The sequence below is a fragment of the Arachis ipaensis genome, chromosome B9, assembly GCF_059453495.1.
Source record: "Arachis ipaensis isolate K30076 ecotype BB chromosome B9, ASM5945349v1, whole genome shotgun sequence".
NCBI classification, from domain to species: Eukaryota; Viridiplantae; Streptophyta; class Magnoliopsida; order Fabales; family Fabaceae; genus Arachis; species Arachis ipaensis.
In genome coordinates, this window is record NC_142444.1 from 125421896 (window position 1) to 125434828 (window position 12933).

At 37.9% G+C, this 12933-nt stretch overlaps 1 non-coding gene across 1 annotated transcript; it reads left to right on the forward strand.

The window, feature by feature from the left end:
* Positions 1-462: 462 nt before the first annotated feature.
* Positions 463-566, forward strand: LOC148546220 (small nucleolar RNA R71). The gene has a single exon (XR_015900498.1). It is a non-coding gene; the product is annotated as a small nucleolar RNA R71 (small nucleolar RNA).
* Positions 567-12933: the final 12367 nt, after the last annotated feature.

A 12933-nucleotide genomic window follows, 5' to 3' on the forward strand; every position in this document is an offset into this window, starting at 1 on the left:
TGTTGGTCCTTCCATGAGTGATTTGGATGATTTCTCCATGAAGGATTATAGGTGTTTCCATAGGGTTCTCCCATGTAATTCACCTCTGCCATTGCAGGATTCTCAGGATCATAAGCTTCCTCTTCAAAGGAAGCCTCCTTAGTACTGCCTGATGCAGCTTGCATTTCAGACAGACTCTGAGAAATCATATTGACTTACTGAGTCAATATTTTGTTCTGAGCCAATATGGCATTCAAAGTATCAATCTCAAGAACTCCTTTCTTCTGAGTTGTCCCATTGTTCATAGGATTTCTTTCAGAAGTGTACATGAATTGGTTATTTGCAACCATTTCAATGAGTTCCTGGACTTCTTCAGGCATCTTCTTCAGATGAAGAGATCCACCAGCAGAGTTGTCCAATGACATCTTGGACAGTTCGGACAGACCATCATAGAATATGCATATGATGCTCTATTCTGAAAGCATGCCAAAAGGACACCTTCTGATCAATTGCTTGTATCTTTCTCAAGCTTCATAGAGGGATTCACCTTCCTTCTGTGAGAAGGTTTGGACTTCCACTCTAAGCTTACTCAATTTTTGAGGTGGAAAGAACTTTGCCAAGAAGGCATTGACCAGCTTTTCCGAAGAGTTTAGGCTTTCTTTAGGTTATGAGTCCAACTATGTCCTAGCTCTGTCTCTTACTACAAAGGGAAAAAGTATGAGTCTGTAGACCTCAGGGTCAAACCCATTGGTCTTGACAGTGTCACAGATTTACAAGAATTCAGCTAGAAATTGATGAGGATCTTCCAATGGAAGTCCATGATACTTGCAATTCTGCTGCATCAGAGAAACTAATTGAGGCTTAAGCTCAAAGTTGTTTGCTCCAATTGCAGGAATTGAGATGCTCCTTCCACAGAAGTCAGAAGAGGGTGCAGTGACTACCAAGCATCTTTCTTGCATCTCCACCATTGTTGTTGGGTTCGGCCATGTTTGTTTTGTCTGCTTCCTTTTCAAAAATTTCTGTCAAGTCCTCTCCAGAGAGTTGTGCTTTAGCTTCTCTTAGCTTCCTCTTCAAGGTCCTTTCAGGTTCAGGATCAGCTTCAACAAGAATACCTTTGTCTTTGTTCTTGCTCATATGAAAGAGAAGAGAACAAGAAAGTATAAAATTCTCTATGTCACAGTATAGAGATTCCTTGAGGTGTCAGAGGAAAAGAAGAATAGAAGGATGAGGTAGAGAGGAGAAGTGTTAGTCTTACATAGAAAAAGGTGAGGATGGAGAAGAATTTTCAAAAACAAAATAAAAAATTTTTAATTAATTAAAAGAAAATAAAAAAATGGTTGATGGTTTTCGAAAATTAAAAGTGAGAAAGTGGTTAAGTGGTTTTAAAAAAGATTTTGAAATTAGCAATCAAAAAGATATGATTGAAAATTATTTTGAAAAAGATGTGATTGAGAAGATATGATTGAGAAGATATGATTGAAAAACAATTTAAAAAGATTTGATTTTTAAAATTAATGACTTGGCTAACAAGAAATTTAACAGATATGATTCTAAAATTCAAATATTAAACCTTTCTTAACAAAGAAGTAACAAACTTGAAATTTTTGAATCAAATCATTAATTGGTAGCAAGGATTTTCGAAAATAGTGAGAGAAAAATGGAAAGGATTTGATTTTGAAAAAGATATGATAAAAAAAATATGATTTGGAAAAGATTTGATTTTAAGAAATTATGAAAATTTGAAAAAGATTTGAATTAAAAACTAACTTACCTCCCTTGTTGTCCTGGCATTAAATGCCCATAATAGTATCCATTCTAGCGTTTAACGCCCAAAATACTACCCTTTTGGGCGTTTAACGCCCAGCCAGGTACCCTGGCTGGCGTTTAAACGCCAGTTTTCCTTCTTCACTGGGCGTTTTGAACGCCCAACTTTTCTCTGTAATTCCTCTGCTAAATGTTTTGAATCTTCAATTCTCTGTATTATTGACTTGAAAAGACAAACTTTTGATTTTTTTTTTGAATTTTTAATGATGAAAAACAACAAAATGAAACTAATCACGGAGAACTAAGATCAGATAAACAATGCATGCAAGACACCAAACTTAGAAATTTTCATATTGGAGACACTAACAAATTGAAAATGCATATGAAAAACAACAAAAGATACAAAACAAGAGAATTTAAAGATCAGACCCAAAAAATCATCAAGAACGACTTGAAGATCATTGAAGAACATAATGCATATATTCGAAAAATGCAAGAAAATTAAAAAATATGCTGGACACCAAACTTAAAATGTGACACTATACTCAAACAAGAAACATAAATTAAATTTTTGTAATTTTTCGAAAATTAATTGGAAAAAGAGAAAATAAGGAATTCAAAATTTTAATGAGAATTTCAGGAATCATGCAATGTTAGTCTAAAACTCCGGTCCAGGAATTAGACATGGCTTACTAGACAGCCAAGCTTTCAGTGAAAGCTCTGGTCCAAAACACTAGACATGGCCAATAGCCAGCCAAGCTTTAGCAGATCATTACATTCAACAGCAATATTGAAAGAAATCAACAAGCTCTTGTGATGATAAGTTGAAGCCTCGGTCCAAAAGATTAGACATGGATTCACAGCCAGCCAGAATTCAACAGATCATCATGAAACTCTAGAATTCCTTCTTAAATATTTTGAAGTCATAGAATAATTTATTTTTTTGAAAATTTTTCGAAAATAAAAATAATAAAAACAAAAAGCTTAAAATTAAAATAAAATTACCTAATCTGAGCAACAAGATGAACCGTCAATTGTCCAAACTCGAACAATCCCTGGCAACGGTGCCAAAAACTTGGTACACGGAATCGTGATCGCACACTTTTCACACAACTCCGTGCAGCTGACCAGCAAGTACACTGGGTCGTCCAAGTAATACCTTACGTGAGAAAGGGTCGATCCCACGAAGATTGTCGGCTTGAAGCAAGCTATGGTCATCCTTGTAAATCTCAGTCAGGCAGATTCAAATGGTTATGGGATTTTGATAATTGAAATATAATTAAAATAGAAAATAAGATAGAAGCACTTATGTAATTCATTGGTGGAATTTCAGATAAGCATACGAAGATGCTTTGTTCCTTTTGAACTTCTGATTTCCTATTGCCTTCATCCAACCATTCATACTCCCTTCCATGGCAAGCTGTATGTTGGGAGATCACCGTTGTCAATGGCTATCGTCCATCCTCTCAGTGAAAATGGTCCAAATGCGCTGTCACCGCATGGCTAATCATCTGTCGGTTCTCACTCATGTTGGAATAAGATCCATTGATCCTTTTGCGTCTATCACTACGCCCAACACTCGCGAGTTTGAAGCTCGTCACAGTCATCCCTTCCAGATCCTACTCGGAATACCACAGACAAGGTTTAGACTTTCCGGATCTCAGAAATGGCTGCCAATAATTCTAGCCTATACCATGAAGCTTCTAATCTTAGATTAGAAACCCAAGAGATATGCATTCAAGCTCGTTTTCATGTAGAACGGAAGTGGTTGTCAGGCACGCGTTCACAGGTGAGTATGGTGATGAGTTTCACTAGTTCATCACATTCATCATGTTGAAGTGCGAATGGATATCTCGGAGAAGAAGTAGGCGTGAATTGAATAGAAAAATAGTAGTAAGAACAGCAGAGCTCCACACCTTAATCTATGGGGTGTAGAAACTCCACCGTTGAAAATACATAAGTGAAAATAGGGTAGACATGGCTGAGTAGCCAACCTCCCATGGAGGTCTCAGAACATAAAAACTACATAATGTGTTCCAGAGATCATCCGAAGATAAAGGATGAAAATACAATAGTAAAAGGTCCTATTTATAATAAACTAGTAGCCTAGGGTTTACAGAAATAAGTAATTAATGCAGAAATCTACTTCTAGGCCCACTTGGTGTGTGCTTGGGCTGAGCATTGAAGCTTTCATATGTAGAGACTTTTCTTGGGGCTAAATGCCAGCTTTGGTACGAGTTTGGGCGTTTAACTCCAGCTTTTATGCCAGTTCTGGCGTTTAACGCCAGAATAGGGTAGAAAGTTGGCGTTTAAACGCCAGTTTGCATTATCAAATCTCGGGCAAAGTATGGACTATTATATATTGCTGGAAAGCCCAGGATGTCTACTTTCCAACGCAATTGAGAGTACGCCAATTGGGCTTCTGTAGCTCCAGAAAATCCATTTGGAGTGCAGGAAGGTCAGAATCCAACAGCATCTGCAGTCCTTTTTCAGCCTCTGAATCAGATTTTTGCTCAGGTCCCTCAATTTCAGCCAGAAAATACCTGAAATCACATAAAAATACACAAACTCATAGAAAAGTCCAGAAATGTTATTTTTATTTAAAAACTAATAAAAATATAATAAAAAGTAACTAAAACATACTTGAAACTACCTAAAAATAATGCCAAAAAGCGTATAAATTATCTGCTCATCAGTTACCTTAGCTGTGCATATTTTCCTTTAGCTTGCTAATTTGATGCATTATATACTGACTGCTCATTTCTTTTTGCTTAAACACCAAACCAGCCTTAAACTCATGAATTTTGAAATCCATTTGATGCCATTTGCAGCAGTACACACATTGTTCTTTTGAATGAATTGATTAAATGCCTATTCATGTGTGTTTAATATCAATGACAATATACATAGCCACTTGTTCTTTCATGTTTCTGAGTAATGTAATCTGTTTCTCAACCAAGTATTACTTTGGACAAGAAGTTATCTATATGCGATCATTTCTTATCCTCTCAACATGAATAAGTGCATTCTTTCACTATGGCCTTGATTATTGCCTTTTATGCCAATTTTGAAAACTCTTCCAATTTCAAGTGCAAATTGCAATAATCAATTTCTTTCAAGTCAATTCACTTGCATTGTTACACCTAAGTCATATGTATGCTTTGATTGTTGTTCATTCCTTCATTTGTTACTTAGGTTACTTGATTTTAGGAAAATACACTTCTTTTTGAGCAATTGACTATTCTTTACATGTTTTCCCTTAATTGATTGTTTGTTATCTTATTGGCTCTTATTTGAATTATTTGACTATTTTCTTCTTCTTTCTGTGATATTTATCTGTCTCTCTTGAGTTGTACTCTATTTTTGTCTCTTTCAGGATGGCTCGCAAAGGAAAGGAGAAAGCCAATCCTTTGGCTCGTCCTCCTCATGTGCCTCCGAGTACCCAACCGGACATATTCATTAATGATGAAGCCCTAGAACAATATAAGAAACTGGAAAAGTGAGCCTTTTACTACGAGAAAAAGCTGAACCTGCCCGAGAAATATGCGGATCAGATTCTTAGCAGATTAAATTTTTATCATTGAAAATTTGTAGAATTCGATCCGGTGGAAGTTAATGAACACCAAGTCAAGGAATTCTACGAAAATTTCCTAAAGAGGGATGCCCCAACTGTTTTTCTAAGAGGTGTCACACTGGACACCTCTGATACTGCTTTAGAGCCCCTCTTAGATATTCTGCATATTCCTCCGGCTCGTGACGCTTACACTCAAATAGTGAAGGACGTGACAACGGGCAAGCTATAATTGGCTGTGATCCTGGAAAAGATTGGCCTGCCTGAGGCTAGATGGGAGTATAGGAAAGGGGACAATGTGGCTCTATTGAGTATTGCGTGCACTGATCTAAATCCTGAGGCGAGGATCTGGCAGCAGATCATTATCGACTACATTCTACCGAGCACGCATGCCACGAACAATAGAGTCTGTGTGGCAGTTTTGCTTTGGAAGGTGAACCAACAGCAGAAATACAACATTTCCTTCCCATCGATGATCACCAGATTAGCCGTTTTATCTGGAGTGGAGAGATGCCCAACAGACCAGACGTCTGTCTTCATCAGCAAACACCCATTCCTGCCATACGGCGACTATGACGGACCGCCTCAAAAGAAGAGGAAGACGACTAAGCCATCATCAGCAGCAGAGCCCTCAGCACCTCCTACAGCTCCCGCACCCACACCCCGACTTCAGACACCCTATGATTTGTGTCGGGAGATCATTCAGCTTCTCTACCATTTTGAGTGCCGCAACGCTCGCCGCTTCCAGTGGATAGTGGCGAATTTTGAAGGTAAAGACCCTGGGCCACCTCCTCTAGATACACCAGAGCCTGAGGCTGAGACCGAGGAGCCTGCATGGGAGGAGCCAGCAGCTGAAGCTGGCCAGGAAGTTGAGACCCCTGAGTAGAGACCAACGGAGCCCACGATTGAGAAGGCTATAGTTTAGCAAGTTGAGGAGCCTAGAGCTGAAGAGCCGACAGCTGGAGCTGAGCAGACAATAAAGATGGCAGCAGAGCCAGCTGACCAGGAAGTTGAGGAGCCAGTAGATGAGGCCACACCAGAGACATCCAGAGCCATTATTGTGTATCATCGTCACCACCAGCCACCACCATCTGACGATGGAGCTTCTCATGGTTGATCCCCCCCGATTGATTCTTTTGGGCACTGAGGACAGTGTAGGATTTAAGTGTGGGGGAGGATCTACGATATTTTGGGTGTAAACATTCTCTCCTTAACACTTGTCATTTAGTTTATTTTAAGTTTTATTATGCCTTTTTGTGGATATTGTAGTACTTTGACTTATGCATTATATATATATATATATATATATATATATATATATATATATATATATATATATATATATATATATGTTTCTAGCCATCTTTAGTATTGCACTTCCATTTTGGTATATATATACATATTGCATCTTTATATTGCTTGCTATATAGTATAGATATGGATTATGATTGGATGATGTGAATAGCATATGCCTAGTTTATTTTGATCCTAATTGTTCATGTTACTTTTTGACTGTTGAAAATTAGTAAAAGAACTGGGAAATTTTGAAAAATTTTGCATCCATCACAATATACATGCATATAGAAAATAAGCTTTGGTGAAAAACAACAAGGATTTTCCAAGAATTTTGTTTCAAGGGCATTCTGTTGAATCGATTGAGAAAACTATTTTCAAACTTGCTTGAATGATTTCTTTATGGAACATAGAAGAGTAAAGAACAAATTCCTTGTGAGTTTTTGAGCTTGAATGAGTGGTTACATCTTTTAACCACTAATTTGTTCATTGTGTGTTATGTCTCTTCTATGATTGTAATATTAGTTTTGCTTGATTCTTTATTTCCAATGATTGATGTTTTGAATTGCATTGAGCATGATTGAGGCCATCTTTGATAAAAGCTTACTTTACCCATATTACCTACCCTTTGCATCTGCCTTTGTTAACCCCCTTTGAGCTTTATTTACCCCATTATTCTTGACATAATCACGTCACAACCTTAAGCAGAAAAGCATGATTTACCTTGGATTGTATCCTTGATTAGCTTAGGTTGAGGAGTGTATTTTATTTAAGTGTGGAGAAAATTTTGGAAAACATTGGTAGCAAATGAAAATGTTTAATTTGGGTATTTTATTGAAAATTTTGAAAAATGGAAACAATCATGTATGAACTACTAAAACCATATGCATTTTATTCTCAAAAAAAAAATCTCATCTTAAAAAGGGGATAAAAGTTACCCCTAAGTGAAGGAAAATGAATAAGGAATGCATATGTGATGTGAATGATAAATCATACATGAGTGTTTGTGAAAAAGGAATGATGGAAGGTTAGGATTGCATATTATTTTGATTTGGTTGATATAGGTTGAGTCGGGTACTTAAACTAATCAAGGATTCAATCATTTTAGTCCACTTAGCCATATCTATCCTACCTTTACCCTAACCCCATTACAACCATATGAAGTCCTCATGATAATTGCATTCGTGCATCACTTGTTGTTGATTGTTAGATGAAAAGCAATTCCTTGAAAACATGATTAGAAGAGACTTGAGTAATTAAACCCTTAGACACCGAGTGATTAGAGTGTATACACACACCTAGTGAGGGTTAAATTACTCAACTCTATGTTTCCATACCTCTTTTCATGTATTCTTGCAAGTTACTTCATTTTGATGTCTTGAATTAATTCTTTAGATTTTGGTTGCAATGGATTATTTCCTCGCTTGGCCCTATTTATCTATACTTGCTTGGAGTTTGATTGTTTGTTTTCACCAATTAAATATAGATACTATAGATAGATATATAGCTATAGATAGTATATACATACTTGCATGCACATAGGTAGATGCATTTAATAAGTTGATTATCCCTTTTTGATCATTCTCATTATTGGTTTAGCATGAGAACATGCTATTGTTTAAGTGTGGGAGAAATTGATGAGTCCATATTTGATGGTATATTTTGACTCAATTTGGATGGATTCAAGCACATGAACTCACACTTAAGCACCAAAATAGCATACTTTTGTGTTTTGTCCCCAGTTTGATCCTAAATGTGAAAAATGCAATTTTGTGCTTGAAATGAGCAATTTAATTTCACTTTTATTCTATTTGATTCCATGACATGTTTGCTGAGTGATTTCAGGCCTTGGAGGCAAGAATGGATAGCCAAAAGTGGAAGAAAGTATGTACAAGGGAGAAAACATGAAGAAAATAAGGAAAAGCACATACAGCGAAGTGTGCGTGCGCACGACCACCTGTGCGTACGCACAGGACAACATTCAGCCAAGTGTGCGGACGCACACATCTGTGTGTCCGCACAGGTTCCTGCACGTGATTTCATTAATGAAGAACATGTTCTTCGAATTCTGAGGCCTCTTGGCCCAATTTGGAAGGCTTGAAGGCTGAATTAAAGTGCTATATGAGGGGAGAATCAACACATATGAAGGCATTAGCTTACATTAGGACTTTGTTTTAGTTTTCATATAAGAATTAGGAGTATGAGTAGTGTAGAGTAGAGAGCTCTCCTAGGGTTTATCAATTTCTATTGTAGCATTTTATAGCAAGCTTTTCTTTTGGATTTTTCTTCTTTAATTGTAAGTACTCTCAATTTCCTCTTTAAATATAGCACTTTTACTTTCATTTCCTTTTGGTTCAAGTTACTTGTTCATATTTGCAATTTTGTGTTTCTTGAAGTTTTGATCAATGAATTTTATGTTTCTTACTTCCTTTATGCTTGATTGCTTGTTTATGTTTGGTTTTGTTGATAGTTGGTTATCATTTTCTATTTTACTTTGCAATTTTCCATGTTTTACTTTTATGCACACAAGGTGTTTGTGAAAATGCCAACTTTAGATTTTGAGTAAATCTTCACACCTTGGCTTGTGGGTTGAGTTCCTAGGATAATAGAGTCATAATGGCCGACATTTAGTGATAATTCTTGGGTAGTTAGTTGACTCTTGTTTCCATTGATGCTAGCCTTTTATCAACTAGTTTGGTAAGTTGGTTAGGACTAACGGATTAAGGTCAATTATGCTTGCTTGACTTACTCCTCGATGTTTGGGGTTAACTAGGTGAGATTGACTCATTACAATTACCATAGTTGTGGTTATGACGATGATAGGACTCCTTGGATACTCTCATTCCCAAGTCAAGGCTATTTCATTGCGTTTATAGCATTTTCACTAGTTTTGATCTTGTTCCTTGTTGCTTGCATTACTTTCAATTTTGATCATCTCTTAGTTCTTTTATTTCTTAAGTTCTTTTAATCTTTTGTTCTTTGATTGAAAAACCCATTTTTGTCCTCTTAACAACCGAAAGCGTAACATTCCATCTGCATCCTAGGGAGAACGACCCGAGGTTGAAAGACTCTCGGTTTATATTTGGTTTAAATTGGAAAATACTAAACTTTGATGTTAGTTGATTGTCGAGATTGGGACTATACTTACAATGCCAATCTTATTTTGAGATCAAATCCCTAACCCGCTCTAGGCCATGCATCACAAGAGTTTGATTTAGAAATCAAAGATAGGAGTGTTCCCAAAATTTAGTGGCGGACCACTTGAGTCGCCTAGAACATATTAAAAGTGACTCCACTCCTCTCAATGATGCATTTCCACTGGATAGCTTGCAAGCAATATCTGGGGTGGTTCCTTGGTATGCACCCAGAGCTAATTATTTGGTTAGTTGCACCTTTCCTCCAAATTTTTCTAAACATCAAAAGGACAAGCTCAAGAGCGAGTCCAAGTACTACATATGGGATGACCCATATTTGTGGGGATGTGGTGCTGACCAAATAATTAGACGGTGTGTTCCACAATTCAAAATTTAGTCTATTTTAGAGGCATGCCACTCTTCTGAGAGTGGTGGACACTTTGGTCCTCAAAGAACTACAAGAAAAATTTTAGACTGTGGATTTTGGTGGCCCACACTTTTTAAGAATGCTAATCTTTTCTGTGACTATTTTCGCCAATGCTAAGGGTTTGGAAACATATCCAAGAGGGATGAGATGCCCCAACAACTCATGTTGCTTTGTGAAATTTTTTATGTTTGGGGTATTGACTTCATGGGTCCATTTCCAAACTTGAATGGTTTCTTATATATTCTGTTAGCTGTTGATTATGTTTCTAAGTGGGTGGAAGCAATTCCTACCCGTACTGATGATGCTAACGTGGTTGTTTCTTTTGTTAAGAATAATATTATTTGCCACTTTGGATTACCACAAGAAATCGTGAGTGATCAAGGCTCTCAATTTTGTAACAAAAGAATGACAGGTTTGATGAAGAAACATGGCATCATTCACAAGGTGGCAATGGCTTACCATCCCCAAACAAATGGACAGGCCGAGGTGTCTAATAGAGAGATCAAGTGCATACTAGAGAAGATTGTGAAACCTCATCAGAGAGATTAGAGTACTAGACTTAGAGATGCACTATGGGCTTACTGGACAGCTTACAAGACACCAATCGGCATGAGTCCGTTCCGCCTAGTATACGGAAAGGCTTGTCACCTTCCGGTAGAGGTGGAACTCAACGCTTACTGAGATGTGAAGGAATGCAACTCAGGATTAGGAGGAGTTGGAATAGAAAGAAAATTATAGCTGGAAGAATTAGAGTGCATTTGGCTTGAGGCTTATGAGAACTCAAGGCTCTACAAAGAAAAGGTGAAGGCGGTATATGATCAAGACATCAAGAGAAGAGAGTTTAGAGCTGGGGATCAAGTTCTTCTCTATAACTTAAGGTTGAGACTAATGCCAGGCAAACTGAGGTCAAGGTGGGATGGACCTTACGTGGTGGAGAAGGTTGAACCGTAGGGAGTTGTCCACGTAAGTCACCCCTCAAGCCCTACCTTCTTCAAAGTCAATGGCCACCGTTTAAAGATTTATCATGGTTCAAAAGTGAAGAACAACAAGGAGTTGGAGATCTTCCTCTTGAAGGACTCAGCCAAGGAAGAGGACTGAGTTTATAGACCCTCCAACTTAAGGACGTTAAAGAAAAGTGCTAGGTGGGGGGCAACCCACCATGGTACGATCTTCCTTTTTATTAGTTTTATTTTATTTATTTGCTTATCTTTGTTTTGTTGGATGTTTGTGTTAATTTTCAAATCTGCATGTTTACTTTTATTTTGAGTTATTTTTATAATTTCATAAAAAAAGGCCCTATCACACGTGCGCATGGCTGAAGCGCACGCATGAGACCCCGAATATGCACCATGCCAAAACGATGCTGGAACGATACACCCGCACGGCCAAACAGAAGGTTGTGCTGGGGCCATACGGGAAGGGGGCAAATGGCACGGGCACTAGTCACGCTTACGCGTGGCCCACACCTACGCGTCGAAGCCCATATTTCCTTTTGTGCTGAATTTGTGCTGGGACCATACCACAACACGGCCTGGACAGAATGTTGTGCCAAGCTTGTGCTGGAGGGGGTACTAGGCGCGCAGCACTGCCCACGTGTACGCATGGCCGAGGCGTACGCGTTGCCCCATCCCCAAAATTTATGCTTTCGTGATGCTGGCATTGTGCACCCGCATGGCTCGAACAGAATGTTGTGCCGAGACCATGTGGGTACCGCGCTAAATGCACAAGTTATCCTCACGTGTACGCATGAATGACGCGTGCGTGTCACCTTCATTTTTCACAATCCACGCTTACGCGTCACTATCCGTTTTTAAACTCCAAACACGCAGACCTAGTTCTGTGCCGTTTCCTACTCCCCCTTCTTTTGTTTCCTTTCTTTTTTCCCCCTTCCTTCTTTGTTCTTTCTTCTTTCCTTCTCACTTTCTTCCCCTCTTTTCCGACGGACCTCCACCAGCGACCACCGTTCTCTAGCGTTCTTTTTCTCTTCTCTCTATTACCCCTCTTCTTTCTTCCCCTTATTCTTTCTCTCTTACTTCCACTTACCACTACTCCTTCTTGCATTCAAGGTTTCACTCCTCCCTCATTATCTTCTCTATTTTCCTTTACTTTAATTACATCTTATTACTTTGTTTTTTTTGTTGCACTTTATGTTCTTATTTCTTGCTTTGTCTTAGTTCTTTTCTTTTTAATTTATTGTATATTTGCAATTGGTGTTGGATCACTATTTTCCATTACTTTTATAAATTTATTGAATTGATTAGTCCTACTTGATCTATTGGATATTTTTCTTTTCATGGTGTTATATGTTTGTTTTGTCAACTTGCTTGTTGAATAATACAATGCACAGCACGTGTTTGTGAAAAAGTTTCAATGAACCCTTACTTTAATTTTACTTTTATTTGTTGCATTCTTTTCTACTTTTTCACTACACTTATTTTATTAGTGCATTCTTCATTATCCTTACTCATTTCTTTACAATTCTCCTCTTCCCTCATTTTCAGTATGACAACCACGAAAGGAAAGGAGAAAGCTTCTAAGAAAACGGTTTCTAAAAGGCAAGCACCAAAGTCACCCACCAATCGATAGCCTTCTAAGAAATCAAAAGTGGATATCCGCACTGATGAGTCAGACAAGAAGATTTCCGCTAAGGATACAACGTGATTCGCCAACCGTTATTGTGAAAGGATGCATTCCAATATTATAGAGCGGAATCTCCACCATGAACGCCTTCTCTTTGTACCGGACCATTTCAGACAATATGTGGA